This window comes from Peromyscus californicus, unplaced genomic scaffold (assembly GCF_007827085.1).
Source record: "Peromyscus californicus insignis strain IS unplaced genomic scaffold, ASM782708v3 Scaffold_3__1_contigs__length_106647218, whole genome shotgun sequence".
NCBI classification, from domain to species: Eukaryota; Metazoa; Chordata; class Mammalia; order Rodentia; family Cricetidae; genus Peromyscus; species Peromyscus californicus.
Window position 1 is genome coordinate 39,744,368 of NW_026294551.1, and position 23,452 is coordinate 39,767,819.

General features: G+C 42.2%; 1 pseudogene; it reads right to left on the reverse strand.

Annotated features, from left to right (window-relative positions):
- Positions 1-14,428: 14,428 nt before the first annotated feature.
- On the reverse strand, positions 14,429-18,376 carry LOC128122551 (E3 ubiquitin-protein ligase RBBP6-like; annotated as a pseudogene).
- Positions 18,377-23,452: the final 5,076 nt, after the last annotated feature.

A 23,452-nucleotide genomic window follows, 5' to 3' on the forward strand; every position in this document is an offset into this window, starting at 1 on the left:
AACAAAACAAAAAGAGGTTTCTGGTCTACACGCTGCTTTGATAAAAGCATAGCCCCACTATTTCTGAGAGTTGATGGCTCCCAGAGCTGGCAGAAAACGTATCACCGCCATGTTGGGAAGCTGAAGTGGGCGGAGCCAGCAGCGCCAGCGCCATTTCAGGCTTAGAAGGCTGCAGTTCAAAGCAATAGGCTCAAGGTAATATAAAAAATAAGCCACGTAAAGATGTCTACCACACAAAGAATCTGGATTATGTTCTCTTTGATATTTGTAACTAAAGAAAAATATTTGATTACAAAAGCTGTTGAGTTATGCCAAAATGTATATTTTAAAGGTACCTTGACTTCAAAATTTGGATGTAAGGATATGTTGCTTTGGAAAGGAGACTCTGCTTTTGTTTCCACAGAAAGCCAGAGGCTATAGATTTGTTCCAGATTAAGACACATCAGGTTTGACCAGCCAAGACCACCTGAAAGGTCTCCGATGACACCATGGCCCAGATGATCCAACATCCAGAACCGTTTCAAGGCAACTGGCTCAGACGATACACCCTCATGGACTACTCCATAATCCTAAAATATTCTTTGTGTCCCCATAAGATACAGCACCCCCCTCCAGCAGGAAGTAGTAAGAGAAGCTACGCCCAAATTCCCAAATATACCAAGCTGACTTTGGAGATGTGTAAAGGTTAAAACCTTCCTTTTTAAGAAAAGAAAAGGGGAAGTGCTGTGGGATGGTCTGTATGTCAAATGTGTTACTGATTGGTCAATAAATAAATCACTGATTGGCCCGTGGCCAGGCAGGAAGTATAGGCGGGACAAGGAGGAGAATAGAGCTGGGAAGTGGAAGGCTGAGTCGGGGAGACACTGCCAGCCGCCATGATGACAAGTCGCATGTGAAGATGCCGGTAAGCCACGAGCCATGTGGCAAGGTATAGATTAATGGAAATGGATTAATTTAAGCTGTAAGAACAGTTAGCAAGAAGCCTGCCATGGCCATACAGTTTGTAACCAATATAAGTCTCTGTGTTTATTTGATCTGGTTTGAACGGCTTGGGACTGGCGGGTCAGAGATTTGTCCTGACTGTGGGCCAGGCAGGAAAACTTAAGCTACAGCTGGGTATAATAGTCTAGGTTGGCATCCATGGTCTCTTTGTGTCTCCATAATGTCTGTCTAGGACCTTCTGGCTTTTAGAGTCTCCATTGAGAAGTCAGGTGTTATTCTTATGGGTCTGCCTTCATATGTTACTTGGTCTTTTTCCTTTGCAGCTCTTAATATTTTCTCTATATTCTGTATGTTTAGTGGTTTGATTATTATGTTTTGAGGGGAGTTTTTTTTTTTTGTAACCAGTCTATTTAGTGTTCTGTAAACTTCTTGTATCTTTATAGGCATTTCCTTCTTTAGGTTGGGAAAGTTTTCTTCTATGATTTTGTTGAATATATTTTCTGTGCCTTTGAGTTGGTGTTCTCCTTCCTTCTTCTATCTTAGGTTTGGTCTTTTCATGGTGTCCCAAATTTCCTGGACATTTTGGGTCATGACTTTGTTGGCTTTAGTGTTGACTGATGAATCTATTTTCTCTACCGTATCTTTAACACCAGAGATCTGCTCTTCCATCTCTTGCCTTCTGTTGTTTATGCTTGCATCTGTAGTTCCTGTTCATTTACTCAGATTTTCCACTTCCAGCATTCCCTCAGTTTGTGTCTCCTTTATTGTCTCTATTTCAGATTTCAAATCTTGAACTGTTTCCCTCATTTGTTTAATTGCTTTCTCTAGGCTTTCAAGGGATTTACTGATTTCTTCCCAATTTTTGTTTGACTTTTCCTCAAATTCTTTAAGGGAGTTTTTCATTTCCTCTTTCAAGATCTCTATCATCTTCTTAAGGTCATTTTTAAGGTTGATTTCTTCTGTTTCTTCTGTGTTGAGATGTTCAGGTCTTGCTGATGTAGGTTCTGAGGGAACCGTGGTGGGTTTTTTGTTGTTGACTGTATTTTTGCACTGGCGTCTACCCATCTCTTTCTCCCCTTGGTGCAAGTGGTGTCTGTGTCTGAGGGTGGCTCTCTTGGTCTGATTGATACTCTTGGTCCAGTGGGAACTCTTGGTCTAGTTGGTGCTGATGGACTGTTTGTCTCAGGGAGAAGCTCTTAGTCCAATTGGCCCTTGTGGGCTCTGTCTCAGGGAGTAGTCATAATCTTGGTACATGGGTGGGTTAGGAGGGGGGGTCTTGTGGGTTACAAGGTCTGGTGAGGGATGGTGGTGGTCTGACCTGTCTGCAGGAGGTCTGCCTGCCTAACTGGCCTAAACTAGGACTGCAATGGGTAGTGGTGGTAGGGGGCAGGGTTGTGCCCCTGGGCCCAAACCCTGGGGGCTGGTGTGTTCAGGTTTGAGGATAAAGACTCACCTCTTAGTCCAGTTAGGTGCTGGCAGGCTCTCGTGACTCTATTGCTTTAGACTGCAGCATTACTAGGACTGAAATGGCAGGTTTGGCTGCCGGCTCTGCCCACCTCAGTTTTCCAGCACGGCAGTGGAGGCAGTGGTGGCACACTCCTTTAGTCCCAGCACTCGGGAGGCAGAGCCAGGTGGATCTGTGTGAGTTCGAGGCCAGCCTGGACTACAGAGCAAGATCTTGGACAGGCACCAAAACCATATGGAGAAAACCCTGTCTTGAAAAACCAAACCAAACAAAAACAAAAACAAAAACAAAAATACCCACAAAAAACCAAAAAACAAAAAACACACTGCAGGACACCGCAGTTTATGGCCCTGTGGCATTGGTGGTATAGTAGTGAGCATAGCTGCCTTCCAACATGACAGTGGTTTGTTTACCGCCAGCTCTGGCTCTAGGAACCATGTGCACCACCATCTCTTGGAAGCAGTGGGTGTATACCTCCATTAAAGCAGCGTGTAGTCCAGAGACCTTTTGTTGTTGTTGTTCTGTACTAGCAAAGGCTAAATCCACCATGGACCACACAGTGCGGCTTGGAGACACCTCTGTGTACTGTAGCGGCAATCTGCAGCCATGCCGCTTAGCTCAGTTTTAGTGTGTTTTTATACATGAATGTAACAAAGAAAGCAATGATATAAGGAACGTTGTTAGAGTTCAGAAAAACATGTAAATAAATGCCAGTAAGCACATACTGAACATGAACAGAGCAGTCATTTCCCAGAACTTTCTCAGGACACTCCAATTTAAACACAATTGTCTGGCACACTCTATAGAATATATCTGGGAATGCATGGAACCAAGGGTACACTGACCAGATTGGGTTCTGTAGCTATGTTCTGACATCCAAGAAGTATAAATATGTCTCCTAAATTGAATGTGAATGTTTAATACAGGAGACACAAAGTCACGAACAAGAACAATCCAGGGAACAAATGCACCTGAGGTAAAAGGCCCTCTGCCTTTTTTCCTGGAGCCTCTCTCACAGTTCCTCAAGGCATTGTTCACCATGGGTCATTCTTTTTTTTTTTTTAAGATTTATTTTATGCATATGAGTGCTCTATCTGTATGTATGGCTTTCTGCCAGAAGAGGGCATCAGATCCCACTATAAATGGTTTTGAGCCACCATGTGGTTGCTGGGAATTGAACTCAGGACCTCTGGTAGACAAGCCAGTGCTCTTAACCACTGAGCCATCTCTTCAATCCTACCCCAAACCCACTTTGAGACAAAGTCTTGTTAGGTAACTGCCAGGGTCTGGGATTGCATGCATGTACCATTAGCCTAACAGACATACAGAGTTTTTTTTTTAATTTAAATAAGGGGGAAAGGCTAAAATCAGCATCTGATTACAAAAGATGAGTACTCATGTCTCAGAAATAGTTGACTCTGCAAAGGAGCACATATGGTAGAGCCATGCCTAATCACTCCAATCCAGAGCCTCAAAGAAAGTACTTGGAGAACTGTGGGTAGGAGCATGGATCATTTAACCCTGGTGTTGCATTAGTACAGTTTTAGAGAAAAGAAAAGTTGTCCCTGTTCATGAATGAGACTTTTAAAAATAATTTTTAGCCAAGCATGGTGGCATACACCTTTAATTCCAGTTTCTCATATGCTATGGACTCTATCATTAAGGTAGAGCCCCAGACTGGTTTTTTTATTTTATTTTATTTTTATTTTGAGACAAGGTCAGGCTGACCTTCAACTTGTGACCCTCCTGCCTCAGTCTGGGGAGTAGCTAGGACAACAGGCCTCCACCACCAGGCCTAGCTTACTCTAAATTTGTTCAAATGATTTAGGAAACGTGTAAGTAGTATATTTTCTATAAATGTGTAGTAGTATAGCAGAACACACACACACACACACAAAACAAAACCCAAATGCAAACCCTCATCCTTGTTTTCACAATGCCCCCAGCTGTTTCCCATTTTTGCTCTTTCATTTCCAGGTCTAGCACACTGGAAGATATGCTTTTGCTGAGTTGTAATGACAGGCACACTCCTCTTGGTGACCGTTTAGGCTGATGTTCCACAGCTCCTTCCCACTCTGCAGTCTCCCACTTGGCAGACAAAGCATCTCCCAGGTCACAGCCTAGGGACAGCAGGTCCTTGCTGCCTTTGAGCAGGGAGAGGCTGGCAATGCTGGTTTCCTGCAGCCTGAGCTCAGGCCTGAGGTAGAGGAAGAGGGTGGTGGGTTAACATTTCACTTCAAGAAGGCCTTAAATCCCAGGGCAAGGGGTGGGGGTGGAGCTCCAACACTCTAGGAGACAAGGCCACAGAGCAACACAAGACAGAAGCATCTTCTCCTGTCATCTCCCCACTGTGAGAAGATGGCACAGGTGGCATTTGTATCCTCCGTGATGAGTGGCAGTTGCCAGGTACAGAATCCAGGAAGTCTGTAAGCAGATCCCTGCTTACCCAAAAGGTTACTAGACAGTGGTAGGAGATGCCACCCCACTATATGCTGTTTTATATAAGGCAAATGAAAACTGCAGATTTAAGAGAGACAATGTCTTTCTTTCTCCTCCTGGAAACGGGAGAGGAAAACTCTCACATGAAGGATGCCCTCCTTATAGCAAAGAAACATGCTTCCATGGGAATCTCAGGGAAGGGAATCTATAGACTTTTTAAAATAAATCTTCCCTCTATAGGTTTTTTTATGTACCCTCCCTCCCTTTTCCCTCTGCCCCTTCCTCTCTATGCTCTTCCCCTTCAGGGCGTTTACCCACCAACCCCACAGTTCCCCAGAGTTTTCTTGAGTGCGAGCAGCAGGAAATATTAGATAGAAGGATTTAGATTGTGGAGATAAACAGATAGAAAAAAAAGGATAGCCTCAAGAGGGCCTGGAGCCTATTCCAATGGGCCCTGACTGTCTCTGCCCCAGTGTATTTACAGAGAGGCCAAGGAGTGGAGCAAAGGACCTCCCCCCAGCACAGCCAAGTGCAGACCATCTCAGACACCTGCACTCAGGCCTGTGGTCCTAATCATCCTCTCTATGCAGATCTGCTGAGTAAAGCCATGAGAGACCTGAAAACAGACTCCCACAGGTCCCCCTTTCTTAATATGTAAAAAATAACTCGTAATTAATAGCATACAGCAATCTGCATAGCTGTTAGACCTTCCATTATGGGAGTAGAGGATAATAAAGATGGCATTTCTCTTTTGGATTAGGTCCGGTGACTACAGCATTCTTTAGCTGCATCCAGCCCTTTCTAAACCAAAAACTCTTAATGTAATTGCAAACTTAAAGAATCCCTTATTTCATTATCACCAGTCACAGGTTAACATAAATATTGCTGTCCATAGTTACAATTATCTCAATCTTACACCTTTAACTCTTAATAAAATTATTTTAATTTCTTGCTAAGAGAACATAGGGAAAAATTCTGATGTATTCACATCAAACAAATATTTCCTTAACTCCACAAAACAAGGGTGCATTAATATCAATAGCTTAAACATAATTTCTGCAGACATACATTCAACCTTAATTTACTCATAACTCCTCCTTTTCTTTATAATTTTTTAAAACAAAATCTCAAACCTAGTTAGAAAAAACCCAAACTCATACAATTCCTACAAACCCATATTTAAAAGTAATATTTTCAATCTAACCAGTAACACTTTGAAAACCTTTAGCAAAACATCCAAAAGCAGTTTCTTAGTAAAACACTTTACACTTTAAAATAATCTCTTAGTATACCCATTTGCATTTTTACTAACAAAACATAACATTAATCCACTCAAATAAGAAAATATTTTTTAAATTAAATAGACTAAGGAATATTAACTCTCCCTTTTCTTTATAATTTTTAAAGCAAAGTCTCAAACCTAGTTAGAAAAGACAAACTTTTCCATTTAAACAGTTTCATTTGTAACACAAAACCAGTTTCATAAGTAATTCCATTTTTTACATAAACAGTCCCATAAAACAGTTCATGAATCACCAGTTAATAAAACATATGCATACGCAAAACTGCATCTTGACTCTAGGTAGAAACAATAAATTTCTTCATTTAAACAGTTCCATTTTTAACACAATTCCAGAAAATAGTTCCTAGGTCATTACCATAAGTAAATTCAAAATTGTCCCATTGCCATGAAATCTCTATTGTTCGTTTCATTTCTAAAGTCCCAAAATTCAAATAATAAATTCTGGTACGAACCTTCTAAATATGAAGAAATCATAACAAAAATCTTTTTGTAGTTTTATCTCATTTTTTTAAGTTCAAAAAGTTCAAAAAAAAGTAAATTCTGGTATCAGGCTTTCACTTTCAAGTATGAAGAGAAGTTTTACAACCAAAACTTGTTGCAATAAACAATTTTAGTTCAAACAAGCATCTCTGCAAATTTTATACTCAAGCTGGAGACATTTTTAGTTATAGTAACATTTTAAACTGCACTGTTTTTGCTGTTAGCTCAGGTTTTTCTGTGTTTCATTGATTTTCCACAGATCTTAGCTGTGGACACCTTGTTGTGCTGGTTCTGGTGTTTGCCATTCTTAGCTTCTTAGTGGCTTCTAGAGCTTTTGAAAACTGCTCAGACTGCCTGCTTTGCAGTCTACTATGACACTAACTTCTGTGTCTCAGCTTTCTTCACCATAGACTCACACTTAACATTTACACTTTTTTACAAACTCATATAACGTATGCTTAAGCATAAACTCACTCAACATTTACACTTTTTTACAAACTCACGTATAACATTAACATCTACTTACTTATACTCCTTAAGGAAACTATAGAATTATTTTAGCAAATATATTTCTTATTTACTTCATATATTCATCGAAACAACTGCATCTTTACTTATTTACTTCCTATATTCTTATTTAAAACTTACATTTACAACTAGTATCTTTACTTCTTACAAGCTTATTACTACATATCTTAGAACTACCTCAGATACTTCTTGCTAACTTAGATCTTTATTTCTTAGCATATATCTAACTTAGCAAACACCTAAAGATTTAACACTTAGAGAGTTCACATTTTCTAACAAGACAGAATAATTTTCTACTTCTTACTCTTAATTATCATCACTATCTCTAATAGAAAGATTCTCTTAACTAGACAGAAAGTACACAAATAATTTCTAAAGTTCAGAGCTTATCAGCTTTGCTATTCTAAAAGTTCTTGATAGATTGAAACCAGAGTGTAATTCTTTAATAGCTTTCTCTTAACTCTGGGACTTAGTGACTTCTGTTGCTATGCATTTCAGATGTTTTATAGCAACTCTATTAAGAGCTACGTCAGTTTACAGCAAACCCAAAAAGGAAAAGAGAAAAGAAAAACCTTGTAAGGAATATTCTGTTTCTGAATTGCTTAGCTAGTCATTCCATAACAGTCAAATTCCCAACAGAAGATAGTTGTCTAAGTTGGAGTGAGAGGTTCCAGATCTGCAGCTTTCAACAGGTCTGAAAACATTGCTGAAACTCTGTTACAGTTGTCTCAAACTCCTCAGCAGTCTGGAAACCTCTTTATACTCTTACTATCCCCAGACTGCAAGACAGGACCTCAATATCAAGAAAATTAATTTAGCTGCTTTTCATACTCAAACTCTGATACAGTTTTCCCCTTCTTCATTTTTTAAAGCTGTATGTGCCATGAGTTTTAACAATGCTGATGTTTCTGATAGATTTTTATTAGCCCAATATTTTCAGCAAAACTGCTACTATTTAAAGGAGTCAAGAACATAGATGTTCTTTCACGAAACATATCCTTCATTAGCTTACTCAGAGGAAAAGCATTTTCATGATTTAGTATTTTCACTTCATTAGCTTTAACTCCTGATGTTATTTTTAGCAGCAGTGATATTTAGCGTTGATTTTGTGTACGGAACTTTCAGATGAAACAACTATATTTTGTAAAACAGCTAGATTTTCTAAAGTTTGTTCCCATCTATAAAGCAGTCATTTCTTTTTGAATGCCTGTTTCCTTGTCTCCTTATTAGATTTGCAAAGGAATCACTCATTGCAGGCTGTTTGTTTAAGGCAAAGAACTTTTTTAAATTTCCCATGCGTTTCTTCTAAAACAATGTTCAGTATATAGACTGCTTTTCCTTGTTAAGGATTTTAAAACGGCTTGTTGACAAACGGTTTCTAGTTAGAGGCTGTCCCTTTACCCAAATTCATCACTTCAGAATGAGAGTGAAATTCCCCTTGAACCACTAGAAAGCTCCTAGCAAAAATTGTTTGTACAGCTATTAGGGAAAATAAGACATTTTCGCAAAGGTGCCCAAAACGGCGAACCTCCGAGTTCCATATCCTTTTAATTTTTCTTTGGAACTGACATTCAACAAACTCTGAGATGGTTTTCTTCTTTCTTTTAAAAGCTGTACTTTAAGTTTACTATGAATGTCTTTTTGAGCTGAAAAGTTCTTCCAGGCACTGTTGCCATCTTTAGTGGAAAAACTACCTTTCCCAGAATGCATTTCTCTTATATCAGTCCTTTGTTGCAAGCTAGCTTTCGGACTTCATTCCCCAAAGTTCTTTTTGGGTCTGAAAGTCAACTTGTGGCTTTCTTACCGGCTCACTTCTGAAGTTTTTGCCTGGGAGGTTTGAACCAAGTTTTTTGCTTTTGCAACGGGAGATTTGAACAAAGTGTTTTAAGTTTTCAACTACCGGAGATTGGGAGATGTCTGCTCTCTCTGAGCTGGCCTCAACATGTGTCCCTCCTTCATTTGACATGCCCCAAATCAGAACTGCACCTGCCTCCTTAGAGCACATTTGAGGCTGGCATTCCTAATAGCAACTCTCCTCCGGGCTTGTGTTTGGCTTAGCCAGTCAGTAGAAAACAAAAGCATTTACAACAGAGCTTTTCCATGGCTCCTTCAGAGAGATTTTTTTCCCCCACTGATCTTATTCTCATTTTGCTTGTTCAGAGCTTCAGGTAACTGTCTGTGGCTCTGTACCTCTGCTCTCTGCCTTTGGAGGTAGGGGCTTTCCCCAAATCTGACTCAAACTCTAGCAGCTTTTCTCAGATCATGCCCTTTCTGGGGAGGAATCTGACCCTTCTCCATTTCTTCAGAGAGTCTTTCTCCCTCACAGTTCCCAGTTTGGTCTCAGTTTATTCCCTCTGCCCCAGAAACAGTTTCTGACACTAAAGTGCTGACTTTTCCTGCTACTGAAGGTAGTGGCTTTTTGTCTGTTTCTGTTTTCGGGGTCTGTGAGGTTTGTGTTAAAAAATCAAGCTTCTTTTTTTTTTTTTTTTTTTTTTTTTTAAATAAGGGAGGTATTTGTTCCCCCTAAACTGGCATTTACAACAGGTATTTTGCCTCATCAGGCCTTCACCTGGCCCAGCCCTCCCAGGGGTTGCATTTGTTTGTCCAGATGCTCAAGGACAGAACTTATGCCAGAGGCAATCACCCCTTAGGGCTACACTCCCTCATCTCACCTGGAGTCAGTAGAAACAAAGCTTTTCTCAAAATATGTTTTCTGATAGAAAAGAAAGCTTTACTCCTGGATAGTTCTGTTCTGTCCTGGCTGGGCTCTTTCCCAGACAACATTCTGACTCAGCTGCACAAGTGCTTCAGACACAGTTCAGCTTTACTGTTTTCCCAGAAATGTACTTTCTCTGATAGGAAAGCTTTTCTCAGATTTCTTTTTGAAGTGTGGACCTATCAACCCAGGACTTAATAGGAAAGCAGACAACTGTGCTGTTCCCACTGGCTTTTGCTTTGTTTGTTCATTAGCAATTTTCACTGGCAGTCCTGCACCTTCTGGCCTCAGTTCTAAGCTCCAGAGAGTTCACAACTGCAGGAACTCTAGTATCTCCAGAATGCACTCAAACTTGGAGACACTGGCTAGTTGCTTCTCAGTTGTTTGTTAGAAGCTAGGATACAATGCTTAACAGAGTTTGCATTGCTTCAGAGGATCTTGGCGTTAGAACGATTAGAAGCACCTTTTCATTCTGAAATGCTCACTCAGAAACAAAACCCTTGATGCCTCAGCTCAGCTGTACCTGAAAAGCTCGGCTTTTTTGCTTTTTCCAGGTAAACAATTTCCTGCCCTATTGGGTTCTTTATGGCTCTTCACCTGCACTCTCCCAAGTATTTCCCTCAGGGTACTCTGACCCACAGTCTTTTACTAGCTTGAAGAGACAGAGCTTAGAAGAGGTCTTTAGGAACTCCATCCTTGCCTTCTGCTTTGCAGGGAGGATTTTTAAAGCTTGAAAGACAGAACTTAAAGAGGTTTTGCTGTCTTAAGAGGTTTGTTGTTTTCCCTTAGAGCTAGTCACAGGTGATTCCCATATTAATATCTTCAGGTGATTCTAATTTTTGTCTTTCTGAGAGAGAAAGTTAAAGGCTTTAGCTTTTAAGTTTTTTAAGAGAGCTTTAATTTGAGAAAGAAAGATGAAGGCTTTTGAGTTTTTTCCCCAAATTTTCCAAGAAAAGCTTTTAGTTTAAGAGAAAGATTTTTTTTTTTTCCCAAGAGAGAGACCAACTTTTCCCAAAACTTCCTAACTTTAAACGTTTTGGCTTCTTACACCTGCATTTTTGCCTCAGGGAGAAATCACTTTCTCCTGCCACTTGGACTTAGCATTTCAGCTGTCCCCAGGTCAAAAGCTTCCATGGGAAACTTTTGCTTCCCCATAAGCTCAAAGAGGAGCTTTTTTACTACCTGTAAAGCTAAAAGTTTTCCCCTAGTTTGCGTTCATAGCCCCCAAAGTTAGAAAATTCAAGTGTTTTTCTATCTAGTTGCCTTACTTATCTTAAATTTTTGCTACACCATCTTACACTTCTAAGTTTTACCTACACTATATTACTACACTATACCTTATACTTATTTTTCACAGATAGAAATTGAGAAAGAGATACAAGATAGAAAATTTTTAAAGATTTTTGCGCGGAAGCATCGGACATCCTTCCAGTCCATTTTTCTCTTGAGGATGAAACTCCCTGCCTCTTATTAATATATATATATATTCCATAACAACTAACACTGGGCATTCCCCTTTCCACTGGCAGGCCTGACTCAGCACTTTCGCCTAAAACTCTGTAATAAAACTATTATTTTCCTTTGTCTTTAGTCCCTATTGCTTTGTCTTTAGTCCTCCCCTTTTTTCTTCTTCTTTTTTCTTTCTTTAGTCCCTGTTCATGGCGCCATACTGTGGGGCATTTACCCACCAACCACACAGCTCCCCAGAGTTTTCTGGGTGCAAACACCAGGAAATATTAGATAGAAGGATTTAGATTGTGGAGATAAAGAGATAAAAAACAAAAAACAGCCTCAAGAGGGCCTGGAGCCTATTCCAATGGTCCCTGACTGTCTCTGTCCCAGGGTATTTATAGAGATGCCAAGGGGTGGAGCAAAAGACCTCCCCCCAGCACAGCCAAGTGCAGACCATCTCAGACACCTGCACTCAGGCCTGTGGTCCTAATCATCCTCTCTATGCAGATCTGCTGAGTAAAGCCACGAGGAACTCGAAAACAGGCTCCCACTCTCCCCCATCACCCGTTACCCATTTCCTCCTCCCCACTATCCTTTCTTCTCCTCCCTCTCCCTTCAGCTCCCCTCTTTCCAAAGAAATAATAGATTTTGGAAACTTGAGAAAATACTTCATATTTGTTATCCCAGGCCCCACTTTTTTCACTAATCACAGTCTCTTCCCTGACAAAGGTATCATTTCATTTTTATTAAGGCCAAGTAAAATGCCATGGTGTACACTTTCTTTGTCGGTTTATCAGTTGATGGAAGAGAGAACGCATTCACATCTTGGCTCCTGTGAGGAGTGCCACAGTGAGCACAGTTATACAGAATCCGTCCTTTGAATTCTTAAAGTCCTTTCCTTACCCAGAAATGTTTTGAGATTCTCTTACAAAGAAACCAAAACAAACACAAGATCCCATGTTTTAATTATAATAGAAGTCTAGGTCAAACTCATGGAGCGATAAAACAGGGCTTGATTTTTTTTCTTTCTCTCCTATATATGGGATGTTATATTCATTATTTTAAAACGTTTTAATTTTAGTTTTTTCAAGACAGGATTTCTCTGTGCAGCCCTCCCTGGTTGTCCTGGAACTCACTCTGTAGACTATGCTAGCGTGCCTGCCTCTGGTCTGTGCCACAACATCGGGTGTGCACATTGTACAAATTTAAAAAAAATCAAAAAGATTAAATGACACCCAATGGAAACGGGCAAATGTTTAATCAGCTGGTTGAGGGCCAATGTTATATGATGATGGTTCAGAAAAGAGAAGCTCAGAAGAGAAGCAGGTCAGCTCAAGCAGTGGTAATGACACTGCTGAGAGACTGATCTTAGTTTAAGCTACAAGATTAATCCCCACGGGAGTACACCGTTTGTGGAGATACTGCAGAAAACAAATCTTATTGGTTTAGGGAAGTAGGAGTAGTAAGCTTTCCTCCCGGGTTTATGTTCTTTCTAGCCATGGGTAGTTAACTAGGATTACAGTACTTGATGTGAATCCCTCCTGTTGAGCAGGCCTTAAGTTCAATCAGACAGTTGATGGTAACCAAAATAAAAGTGCCAGTATTGCACCGTTATGGATATCTTGCCAGGCCAGTCACTGTTGTGTACATAGGTTTACAGTGGGGTAGGACTAGCAAATGCACCTACCCCTTGGCAGCTTCCATAGAATCTTCTGATACTCCGAGATCCAGTCATCAGGGAGGGGAATTCAGGGCCATTTCCTGCTCATTTCCTCCAAGTCCAGTGTTTGAAGAGCAGGACTTCCCCAGCAACAGAGCCTTACCTTCAAATTCTGGGAGGCAACCAAGAGCAACAGTAATAGCCTATGTTGTTTTGTTTGGGGGCGTCCCTTGGACTACCCTTGCAACAACTCAAGAGAACTCATGTCTCTCATACATGGTACTGGGGGCATTACATAGTTCATGGCTCTTTTGGAGAGCATTATCACTCGGTGTCATAACTTCCTTAAACTATACATCTATGTATACACATATATATTACATGTAATTTTAGGTAAGCATGAAATCACATGGTCTATATGTTGTATGAAACATTCTCAGTGTTATTTATTAACCTCTCTGTATTGCTCACTTTTGCCACTGCCTACTTAAAGCCCAACTCCAATTTCCCCATTTTCTGATTCATGGCACCTTGACCTGCCATCCCCCAATCTAGAGCTTCCCTGACTTGGTCTCTTTTTACTTTCCTGATTTCTGTGACTACTCATGTGAAGATTCTGAGCTAAGCACCGCAGATACGAGAAAACACATTTGTGTTTCTGGGTCTGGATTCCTTCACTCAGTATATACTCTAGTTCCATCCATTTACCTGCAAAATTCATGGTTTCATTTTTCTTTGCAGCTCAGTAGAATTCCTTCGTATACAAGTACCTTTTCATTATCCATTCAGTTTTAAAGGTCATCTAGGCTGTTTCCATTTCCTAGTTATTGTGAATACAGTGGCAATGAATGTGGGTGAGCAAGTATCTGTGGATGATGTCAAGTCCTTTGAGCATTTGGCCCAGGAGAGTTTAGAGGGTAGATTTTTTTTTTTTTAGCTATTTCAGGATTTCCAGAGTGGCTATACCAGTTTTCAATAGGTAGCTCTACTGCTAAGATACACAAAGTGTAGAACTAAAGGCAGATGTGACATAATACCACTGTGGCAATGCTTTGCAAAAAGTTAAATGGAAGAAGCAGCCGCATAGGATATAAAGTTGACTGCAGAACTTGCCGTGTGTGTAAAATATAAAAAGGAGTGGAAATAAGCAAAAATGAAAACACAAGCAAACAAAACAATACACTGGGGTCATGAGATGTTTAGGAGCTTTTTATTTTTCTTTGTTCATAATGAGTGCACAAATTAACAAAACACCCATAGCCCACTGGTTAATACAGTTCACACTCTAAACTAACAGAGTGACATTTTCACTCATGTGTTTGTCCTCTGTGTCCTTGCTTAGCAGAATGTCAACCCCAAGAGACAAATCTAGACATTGTGGGAAAAGGAAATCGAGTTTGAACCTGTGAAGCTTGAGCCCCACAGACAGTATCAGATGCTGGTCTAGGTGCTGCCCTCAAGACACCCAGTCCAAGAAATTAGTCTCAAGGATATCCTGCCATCACTCCCCATATAGCTACAAGATCGGAGTTTTATAGAGTCAGTCTTTGCAGCCTGCTCTTTGGCTTTTTGAAGGGGAGGTTCAGACCTAGGAGAGTTTTCACGCCCCCATCCACTTAGTCTTGGGGTCCTTTAGAAGGTTGAAAACATTTTCTTTCTTGACTGTAGCAGACATGTCCCTTTTCCATTAGGTCTTGTCACTTTTTACTTTTGGTTTATCTTTTTCTCTCTTGTCCTTTTCAGACACTGATTTGAAAGTGATGGATTCTGCATCCGTCAGTTCATCCCCAACAGGTGGAGCATCGTCTCTCCTTGGGAGGACAAACGGTGTATCTGCCTTAGTGTCATCAACACCTGACAACTCCCTGGATTTGCTGGAAGTCTCTAACAGCTCAGAACTCAGAAGCTCTCACTCTCCTCCCAGTTTCTTCTTTTTCCGTGTCCTTTGTGCTTATTTCCGTCTTAGTCTCATGGAATGTTCCCACTCTCCTTCTCTTTTGATTTTGTGTCATCTTTCCAATTGTCACTATATTTTGTTGAAAGCTTTTCTGGATAGTTGCCACCTGGATTTCTATTTCTATGACTTTGTCCAGTGGCATAGTCTTCTCGGCACCCTCTTGTGAAGGGTGAATTTCTGATATTAAGAGGTGAAAGTCGAGATCCATGGCTAGGCCCCGGGTGGAGCTCTGGGACTCCAATTAGCGAGAAAGAAGAGGGTTTATATGAGCTAGAATTGTTGAGACCAAGGTTGCATAAAGCACAGGGACAAATAGCCAAACGAATGGAAACACATCAACTATGAACCAGTGGCTGAGGGGTCCCCAATTGGATCAGGCCCTCTGAATGGGTGAGACAGTTGATTGGCTTGATCTGTCTGGGAGGCATCCAGGCAGTGGGACCGGCTCCTGTGCTCATTGCATGAGTTGGCTGTTTGAAACCTGGGGCCTATGCAGGGTCGCTTGGCTCAGCCTGGGAGAAGGGGACTGGACCTGCCTGGACTGAGTCTACCAGGTTGATCTCAGTCCTCGGGGGAGACTTTGCCCTGGAGGAGGTGGGAATGGGGGGGGGGCTGGGGGGAAGGTGAGGGGAGCGGAAGTGGGGAGAACAAGGGAATCCGTGGCTGATATGTAGAACTGAATTGTATTGCAAAAAAAAATACTTATCCTCACTAATATCCAAAAACTAGCCACTGAAATTATTACTCACCTATTATATAGACAAAACTATTATAAAATAACAAGTGTGGGAAACTAAGCACTTGTTTATTGTTATTGAGTGTTTAAAAAGTAGGCAAAAGCCATTTTGTGGAAGAAATAAAACTGAAAATTGACAATGTAAAAAAAAAAAAAAGAGGTGAAAGTCTCTATGGAGAGAAGTCGTGTCTGGTAGCTGAGATTCTAGACAGTGCCCCACAACATACCCTTTGTTGTACCACTTTCGGTAGGTATTTCCTCTCCCGTGTGATAGCGTTATTTCTCAAATGGGTCTCTGATGGGGAGGCTTGGCCCTTAATAGGAGTTGATGTCATAGCTGGGTGGACCTTCTCTGAGGAGATCTTGACTGAGAATGATAACGTCTATATTCAGGTGACCTTGACATGGATCGGCGACTTCCTTCAGATCTAGATCCTGAAAGTTGATGATGGCCCTCGCCTCTGCCTCTATTGGAGTACTAAGGTGATGGTGGACAGAAGCAAGAGTGTGGGCGGCTGGAGGATCCAGAGTAAGAGCTTGACCTTGTCGAGCCAGATCTTGACTTTGAGTAAGTGTATGAACTTCTTGAATTCGATGAACCAGTACAGGGAGATTTAGACCTTGAAAAGGAGCGCCTATGCTTCTTCGGAATCATTTTGTCTGTCAAGTCCTTAGGAAAATCATTTGTAAACTCATCTAGCCTGGACTTTTTCTTCTCCTCTTCCCTCAGTCGTCGTTGCTCTCTATAGAATTCTTCCCTGGACAAAAGCCGTGTTGGTGTTGGAGGCATAGGGTTTAAATGAGCATTCTGCACTCCTGACGACCATACCCAAGGTTTCGATATACTGGCAGGAGCTGGTGGAAACCTTGGAGGAGGGACACTGTATCCTGAAGGCTGGGGCTGATCAGGAGGGAACCCAGGTGAGAACTGTAGGGGAGGGACACCTGGAGGAACAGGGAGCATACAGGGAAGCGTAGGATACAAAGGAAGTGGAGGAACAGGCACACAGACTGGAGATCCTGGGAGTGATGGGCCTTGAGCCCTCTGGGATCTTGGGCTGTGCTGTCGCTGCAGGCGCTCTGTGCTCCTGTAACAACTTCCTTCCCCTCTTCTGACTGGCTGTGGTGGAGGAACCAGGTAGCCAAGCTTGTTGAAATATCCCCAACCTGATCGACCACCACCTGGACGAACAGCATTTTGGCTGACCGGACCAGTTGTGGGGATCCCCTGGCCCTGCAATGATGACTGTGCCAAGTGAGACGGAGTTGCAAGGACAGGCACCTCGTGACCCTTTTCCTCAGTAAGAGCCCCAGTTGCAATTGAGGAGGCTCCCTTAGAATGTTCTGGTTCAACCGCTGCAGATGGCGATAATTGATCAGTCGAATCCCGCAAAGGGCCATCTGACTTTTCAGAATGGACTGGTACAGACACTGTGGCAGTCAAATCAGGTACCGGAGCTGGCACAGAGGATGCAGTTCCAGGCAAAGAGGGAGCCAAGGGGGGCGGACTTGAAGTTAACCAACATACAGAGGGAGCTGGGAGTGCTGAGGAAGATGTCACTGGGATCCTCAGAGGATCCTGTTGTCTCCGTACCAGAGTCCCCACCAGAGGCTGCCGGCTCCTCTGAATCAGCGGTCTCGGTGGTGGTATTGGGAGTGGGGGTGGAGGGAAGTGTTTGCGAGGTCCTTTGGTATAGCCAGTTCCATTTTCGAAGTTCTTAACAGCCTGTCTTAAACACTGGTTGGCAGTTAAAGCATCTGGAGAAACATCGTTCTGATGACATGTTGGACACGTATGTTCATCTGATTCCAGGAGTGCTGTCCTAATGCATTCGTCACAGTAACTGTTTCCACAGCAGGGGATGATAGCAGCATCCACCATGATGTCCTTGCAGATGAGGCACAGGAGCTCCTCCGGAACAGGATTTTCTTCTTCTGGTGAAGATGATGATGAAGATGACGACGACGACTGTTCATCTGGTAAGAAGGGTGGCTTCTCTTTCTTCCCAATCCCATAGGCCTCTGCATCTAGGGTTGGGATTGCATATTTTCCAGTGCTCGTGAACATTGCACCCTTCGTGTGAGGATCTTTCACCTCGGTCAGAAAACTTGTAGGAATTCCAGTGCTCCTTCTGATTCTCCGGCCACATTCAAAGTTCTTATCCCTGTTTCTTGGGCAACTCTTAATATGATGACCAGGGACACCACAACGAAAACATGTAGAAGACGGAGGTGGTGGACCCAGAGGTTTCTTCACGGAACCGATTGGGTCGTATTCACGGCCACATTGCAACATCATCGCTTTGATTTTATCTTCCTCCGAAGCACTGGCTTCAGCTAGATTGGCAGTCTCTGTCAGCTGGGCCAGAGAAATAGATGCAGAAGAGGCATCCCTTGCCTGTGTGGTTCCCATCGCTGGTTCAGTTCGACTCAGAGCGTGTGTCTTCCTTGCCGACTTAACGCCTCCACTAGGAACTCTTCTGACAATCACAGATGAGTTTTTAGGAACTGGCGCACTGTCATCAGTATATTCTTCTTCAGTCTCTGCGTTGAAGATCCGCAGATCGCTATTGGCAGCTTTCAGCTTTTCTCTCTCCATAATCTGCTTCTTTAAGTCGCAGAGGGAGATATGGAGCCCATCAAAGATGATTGTGTCATAGTTGAGCTTAGAGGAAAATTTATAGTGCACACAGGGCATGGTGGCGCAGGATTCTGTGGGCTGGGCGCCGCTCTGAACCCTGGCGTTTTGTAGCTCTGGCACCGAGTTTTGTGGGCCTGAAGTTAGCCCTGGCACTTGGATTTAACTCCTGTCTTCAGAGATGGTGTCTCAGAGTAAAGCTAGCTCTGTGGGGTAGAGCTTAAGAGTCTTACTCTCAGGGTAATTGGTTCTTGCCCCACATTGGGCACCAGCTATACCACCAATTCTAATTGGTTTGAATAATAAAAACCCAGGATCAGATATCACAGTAAATGCTGAAAGATCAGTTTGACCAAGAGACAACCCACAGCCACCTCTCACCTTCTCAACTCCTCAGCTGACAGGGGTAGATGCGGTCTCTGGAAATCCTCAGACTGAATGACCTGAAATCCTGTATCCACTGGCTTTATATTCCTGTCTCCACCTCCCTGCTCCTGGGATTAAAGGCATGACCCATCCCCACCCCTTGGCTGTTTTAGACTGATTCAATCATATGGAGCCCAAGGTGGCCCTGAACTTCTGATCTTCCTGCTTCCTCCTCCCAAGTGGTGGGATTAAAGGTGTGTGCCACCACTTCCTGGCCTCTATGGTGGACTAGTGGCTGGATCTGCCCTGTGATCTTCAGACAACCTTTATTTGGTAGGGCACAAACAAAATATCACCACAGTCATACTCAGCTACATATGAGCTAGAGACCAAGCTACATAAGACTTTAAAAAAAATAAACAAACAAACCATCAAGATTTGAGGTTCTAAGAGTCCCATCTGGCATCAAGCATTTGTCTTCATGTTGTCTTCCATGGCTGGATTTTAAATGGTCTTAATACTTAGCCTAAAAAGTTCAATAAAACTATCCATATTTCTTAGGGAAACTTCCAGGTCTCCCAACTTTTTAAAATTTATATTTAATACAACATCTTCAAGCTATGTGGTCCTGTCTGGCCTAGGTGGTCTTGAACTCACAGAGATCCACTTGACTCTGTCTCTGTCTAAACCACAGAGATTAAAGTTGTGTGCTTTTATTCTGTTTATTTTTTATTTTTTTATTTGAGACAGGGTCTCTCTGTGTAGCCCTGGCTTTCCTGGAACTCACTTTGTGGATCAGGCTGGCCTGGAACTCAGAGATCGTCTGCTTCTGCCTTTCTCTGGGATTCAAGGCCACCACTCCCTGTGTGCTTTCATGTTTAGCTGACATACAATAACTGCACAATTTGGGGTGTAATGTGATATTTCAATATATGAATATAATGCATAATGATCAAATGACAGTAATTATCATTTTCATCACTTTAAACTTCGTGTTGTGAACCTTCAAAACCCTCTTCTAGCTAGGTATATTGAAATGTTTACTAAATTGTTCATTGAAGCCATAAGTGCTACAGAGAACTAGAACTTCTTCCCAATAAGGTCTCCATACTCCACACCCATCCTTTTTCTATCCTTCTTCCTCCCCACACTCCCAGCAGCTGTAGACTCAATTCTCTCCCCCACTTCTGTGAGGAATGTTTCTGGCTTCCACTTATCAGTGGAATGATCCAGACAAATTCTGCTTTAATGTATGACAAAGTAAGGTGGTGGGGTTGTCTGCACATTCCAATCCTATTCTCTTCTGTCTTGTTTGGGTAATTTTTATGTGTTCATTTTTTTTTAAAGCATCCCATGCAGCACAGGCTAGGCTCAAACGCATTATGTAGCTAAGCCTGGCCTTGAAATCCTGCCCTACTTTTATCTCCTAGATTCCAGAATTGCAGTTGTGCACCCACCACATTTGAACCTATTTTTTTAATTACAACTATTTTTATTCATTTGCATGTGTGTTCAAATACCCATGTGTGTGCCATGGCACACACCGAGGCCAGAGAACAAGTTGGAGGAGTCATTGTCCTCCTTATACCATGTGGGTCTCAAGAATCAAATTCAATCATCAGACTTGACTGTAAGCTCCTTTACCCACTGAGCACTCTGGCTGGCCCTATTCATTCTTTATATTGAAATGAGAGGAAAGAAACCAAACCAAGCTGTCAATTTCTAGGACCTGTTATGGTCTTACTGTGAAATGAAGTCAGTTAAGTTATACCGAGGTTCAAGTTCCAAATGATTTAGGTGGATACTATTCTCCTAGGTGCCTATGAAGACACCATGGTGTTGAAAAAAATGCAAAAGCTGGGTAGTGGTGGCACATGCCTTTAATCCAACATGGGAGTAGAGGCAAGCTGATCTCTGTGAGTTCTGGGCCAGACTGAATCAAGTTCCTGGACACTCAAGTTTATACAGAGAAATCCTTTCTCAAAAAAAAAAGTAAAACAGAAAGAAATGATTCAAAATACAGCAATATCTACACCTAGGTGATTATGTTCATTTAAAAGGCAAAGGGGCAGCCGGGTGGTGGTGGCACATGCCTTTAATCCCAGCAGTCAGGAGGCAGAGGCAGGTAGATCTCTGTGAATTTGAGGGCAGCCTAGTCTACAGAGCGGGATACAGGACAGGCACCAAAACTACACAGAGAAACCCTGTCTCAATAAAATCAATAAATAAATAAATATTTAAAAAGAAAAGGGGCACAAGTCTTTATAATTCAAGCTATGTGGTAGACAAAGGCATGGTGATCATGTGGACCCTGAGTCCAGGCCACCAGGGAACACCACAGTGAGATCTGTCCGAAAACACCACAAGCACCAACCACACCAGGGCATGGCAGATAGCACCTTTGCCCAAATGTTTTGTCTGAGTATACTGAAGATGAACTTTGGCAAAACTACTACATACTTTGCCACAGCGATGGCATGGGAGTAATACCACCTCCCTGAAGGAGTTTCCTAGGACTAAAATGACAATATGTACATTTTGGGGGTTTCTAGACAGGGTTTCTCTGTGTAGTTTTGGTGCCTGTCATGGATCTCACTCTGTAGACCAGACTGGCCTCGAACTCACAGAGATCCACCTGGCTCTGCCTCCCGCGTGCTGGGATGAAAGGTGTGTGCCACCACCGCCCGGCTGAGGCAAGGTTCTTAACCATTGAGTTCTCTCTCCAGCCCCAGACTCCTGGTCTTATGCAATGTTGGGAGAGAATTAAGAGCTTTGTATGCAATAGGCACACACTCTACTGACTGAGCTGCATTCCCACCTTAAGACAGTCTGAACCAGATATTATTATCATTTTTTCTATAGGAAAAAGTTCATAGAAAGGTAATAACTTACTGAAATTCTTCTTCTTTTGCTTGTTTTGAGATAGGTTCTCACTCTATTGCCTAGGATCACTTAGAACTAGAAACACTCCTCCTGCTTCAGCTTCTAGGCACTGGGATTGTCACTCTCAGCCACCATGCCCAGCTTTAACTTGGCTAAACTATTTTTAAGTTACTTTTTAATTTTACATTTATTTATTATTGTGTGTATGTGAGGTGTGTGTGTGTGTGTGTGTGTGTGTGTGTGTGTGTGTGTGTGTGTGTGTGCATGTGGAAGTCAGAGGACAGCTTGAAGGGACCGGTTCTCCTTGCATCCTGTGAGTTCCAGAGCAGCACTTTTGTCTGCTCAACCATCTTGCTGGCCTGACTTTACCCTTGTTTTTGTCGTGGATGTGGGCATGCATGTGTCCTAGTACATGTGTGGAGGTCAGAAGACAACTTTTAGGAGCTGATTCTCTTCTTCCACCATGGGGTTTGGAGATCAAATTCAGATGTCAGGATTCCATGGCAAGTGATTTACCTTGGAGTTACCCCACCAGCTCTTCTTACCATGGCCCAATTCTTAACAGTGCTAAGGGGTAGAGAGATAGAATTCAAATTCAGGACTCCCCTGTCAAAGTACATTTTCACAGAATTAGATTAAATCAGGCCAACATCCTTATAGATATTTCAAACATTCACTGTGCATTCATTCACTGGTTGCAAAAGAGTACAGACTATTTGTCTCCAGATGATGACGAATATTTGGGGAGTCTGTTCTGACAGTCAAGAGGTGGAGGGCCTGTTTATAAGGCTCGAAGGTCACGCTGCTGAGTAGGCATATTTAATTTTTCTGAATATTGGGTTCTAGAACACTTCCCACTTGACCCACCTTTTTAGATTCTATCAAAGCCTGATTGAATCATGAACTAGATATCCTGCACTTTGTGAGGAAGAGTAAGAAGTCAGTCTGGTGAAGAAGAGGCAAAAGTTAAGGGTAACAACAGCCTGGCTATATCAGAGCTTTACTGAATCACCACGACATGAAAATCTTCATCACTGAGTCTGTTACTACATACATCTTGACAAAACTACTTTTTTTTGGTCCAGGTTGGCCTTAAACTTGCTATGTGAATGAGGATGACCTCCAACTCCTGATCCTCCAAGGCAGGGATGGCAGGTGTGTTCTATCATGCCTAGTTTTAGGTAGTGCTGGGGTTGAATCCCAGGGGTTTGTTCATGCTAGATAAGTGCTGTACCAACTGAGCTATAACTCTGTCCCCATAATTTTGGTGGGTTTTTTTATTGTTGTTGTTGTTTGAGATGGGGGTCTCATGTAGCCTAGGACACCCTCAACTCACAATCTTCTTACCTCTGTGTCCAAGGTGTTAAGATTACAGATACAAGCTATCATATATGATTACAGATCCAGTTTTACTTCTGGCTATGTTACCTGAATGACTTGGGAACACGCGAACCTTGTTTTCCCTTATTGTAAAGTGGGATACAGCAAGAACTTTTAATAGCATTTTCTTCTCCGTTTTTCACCCTTATTATCTTTGGGACTCATCTTCCCTACGGTAGAGAGACATGGATATACAAGGGTGACTCAACCCTTCTCTGCAGGCTGGTTGCAGTAGAGGCAGACCAAGTCATATAAGATGTCTAGGAACTGGAAGCTAGACAAATGGCAAAGAGGTTAAGAGCACTGGCAGCTCTTCCAGAGGTCCTGAGTTCAATTCCAGTAACCACATGGTGGCTCACAACCATCCGTAATGAGATCTGGGGCCCTATTCAGGCCTGCAGGCATACATGGAGACAGAATACTATATACATACATACATACAAACAAACAAACAAACATACATACATACATACATACATACATACATAAATCTAAAAAATGTCTAGG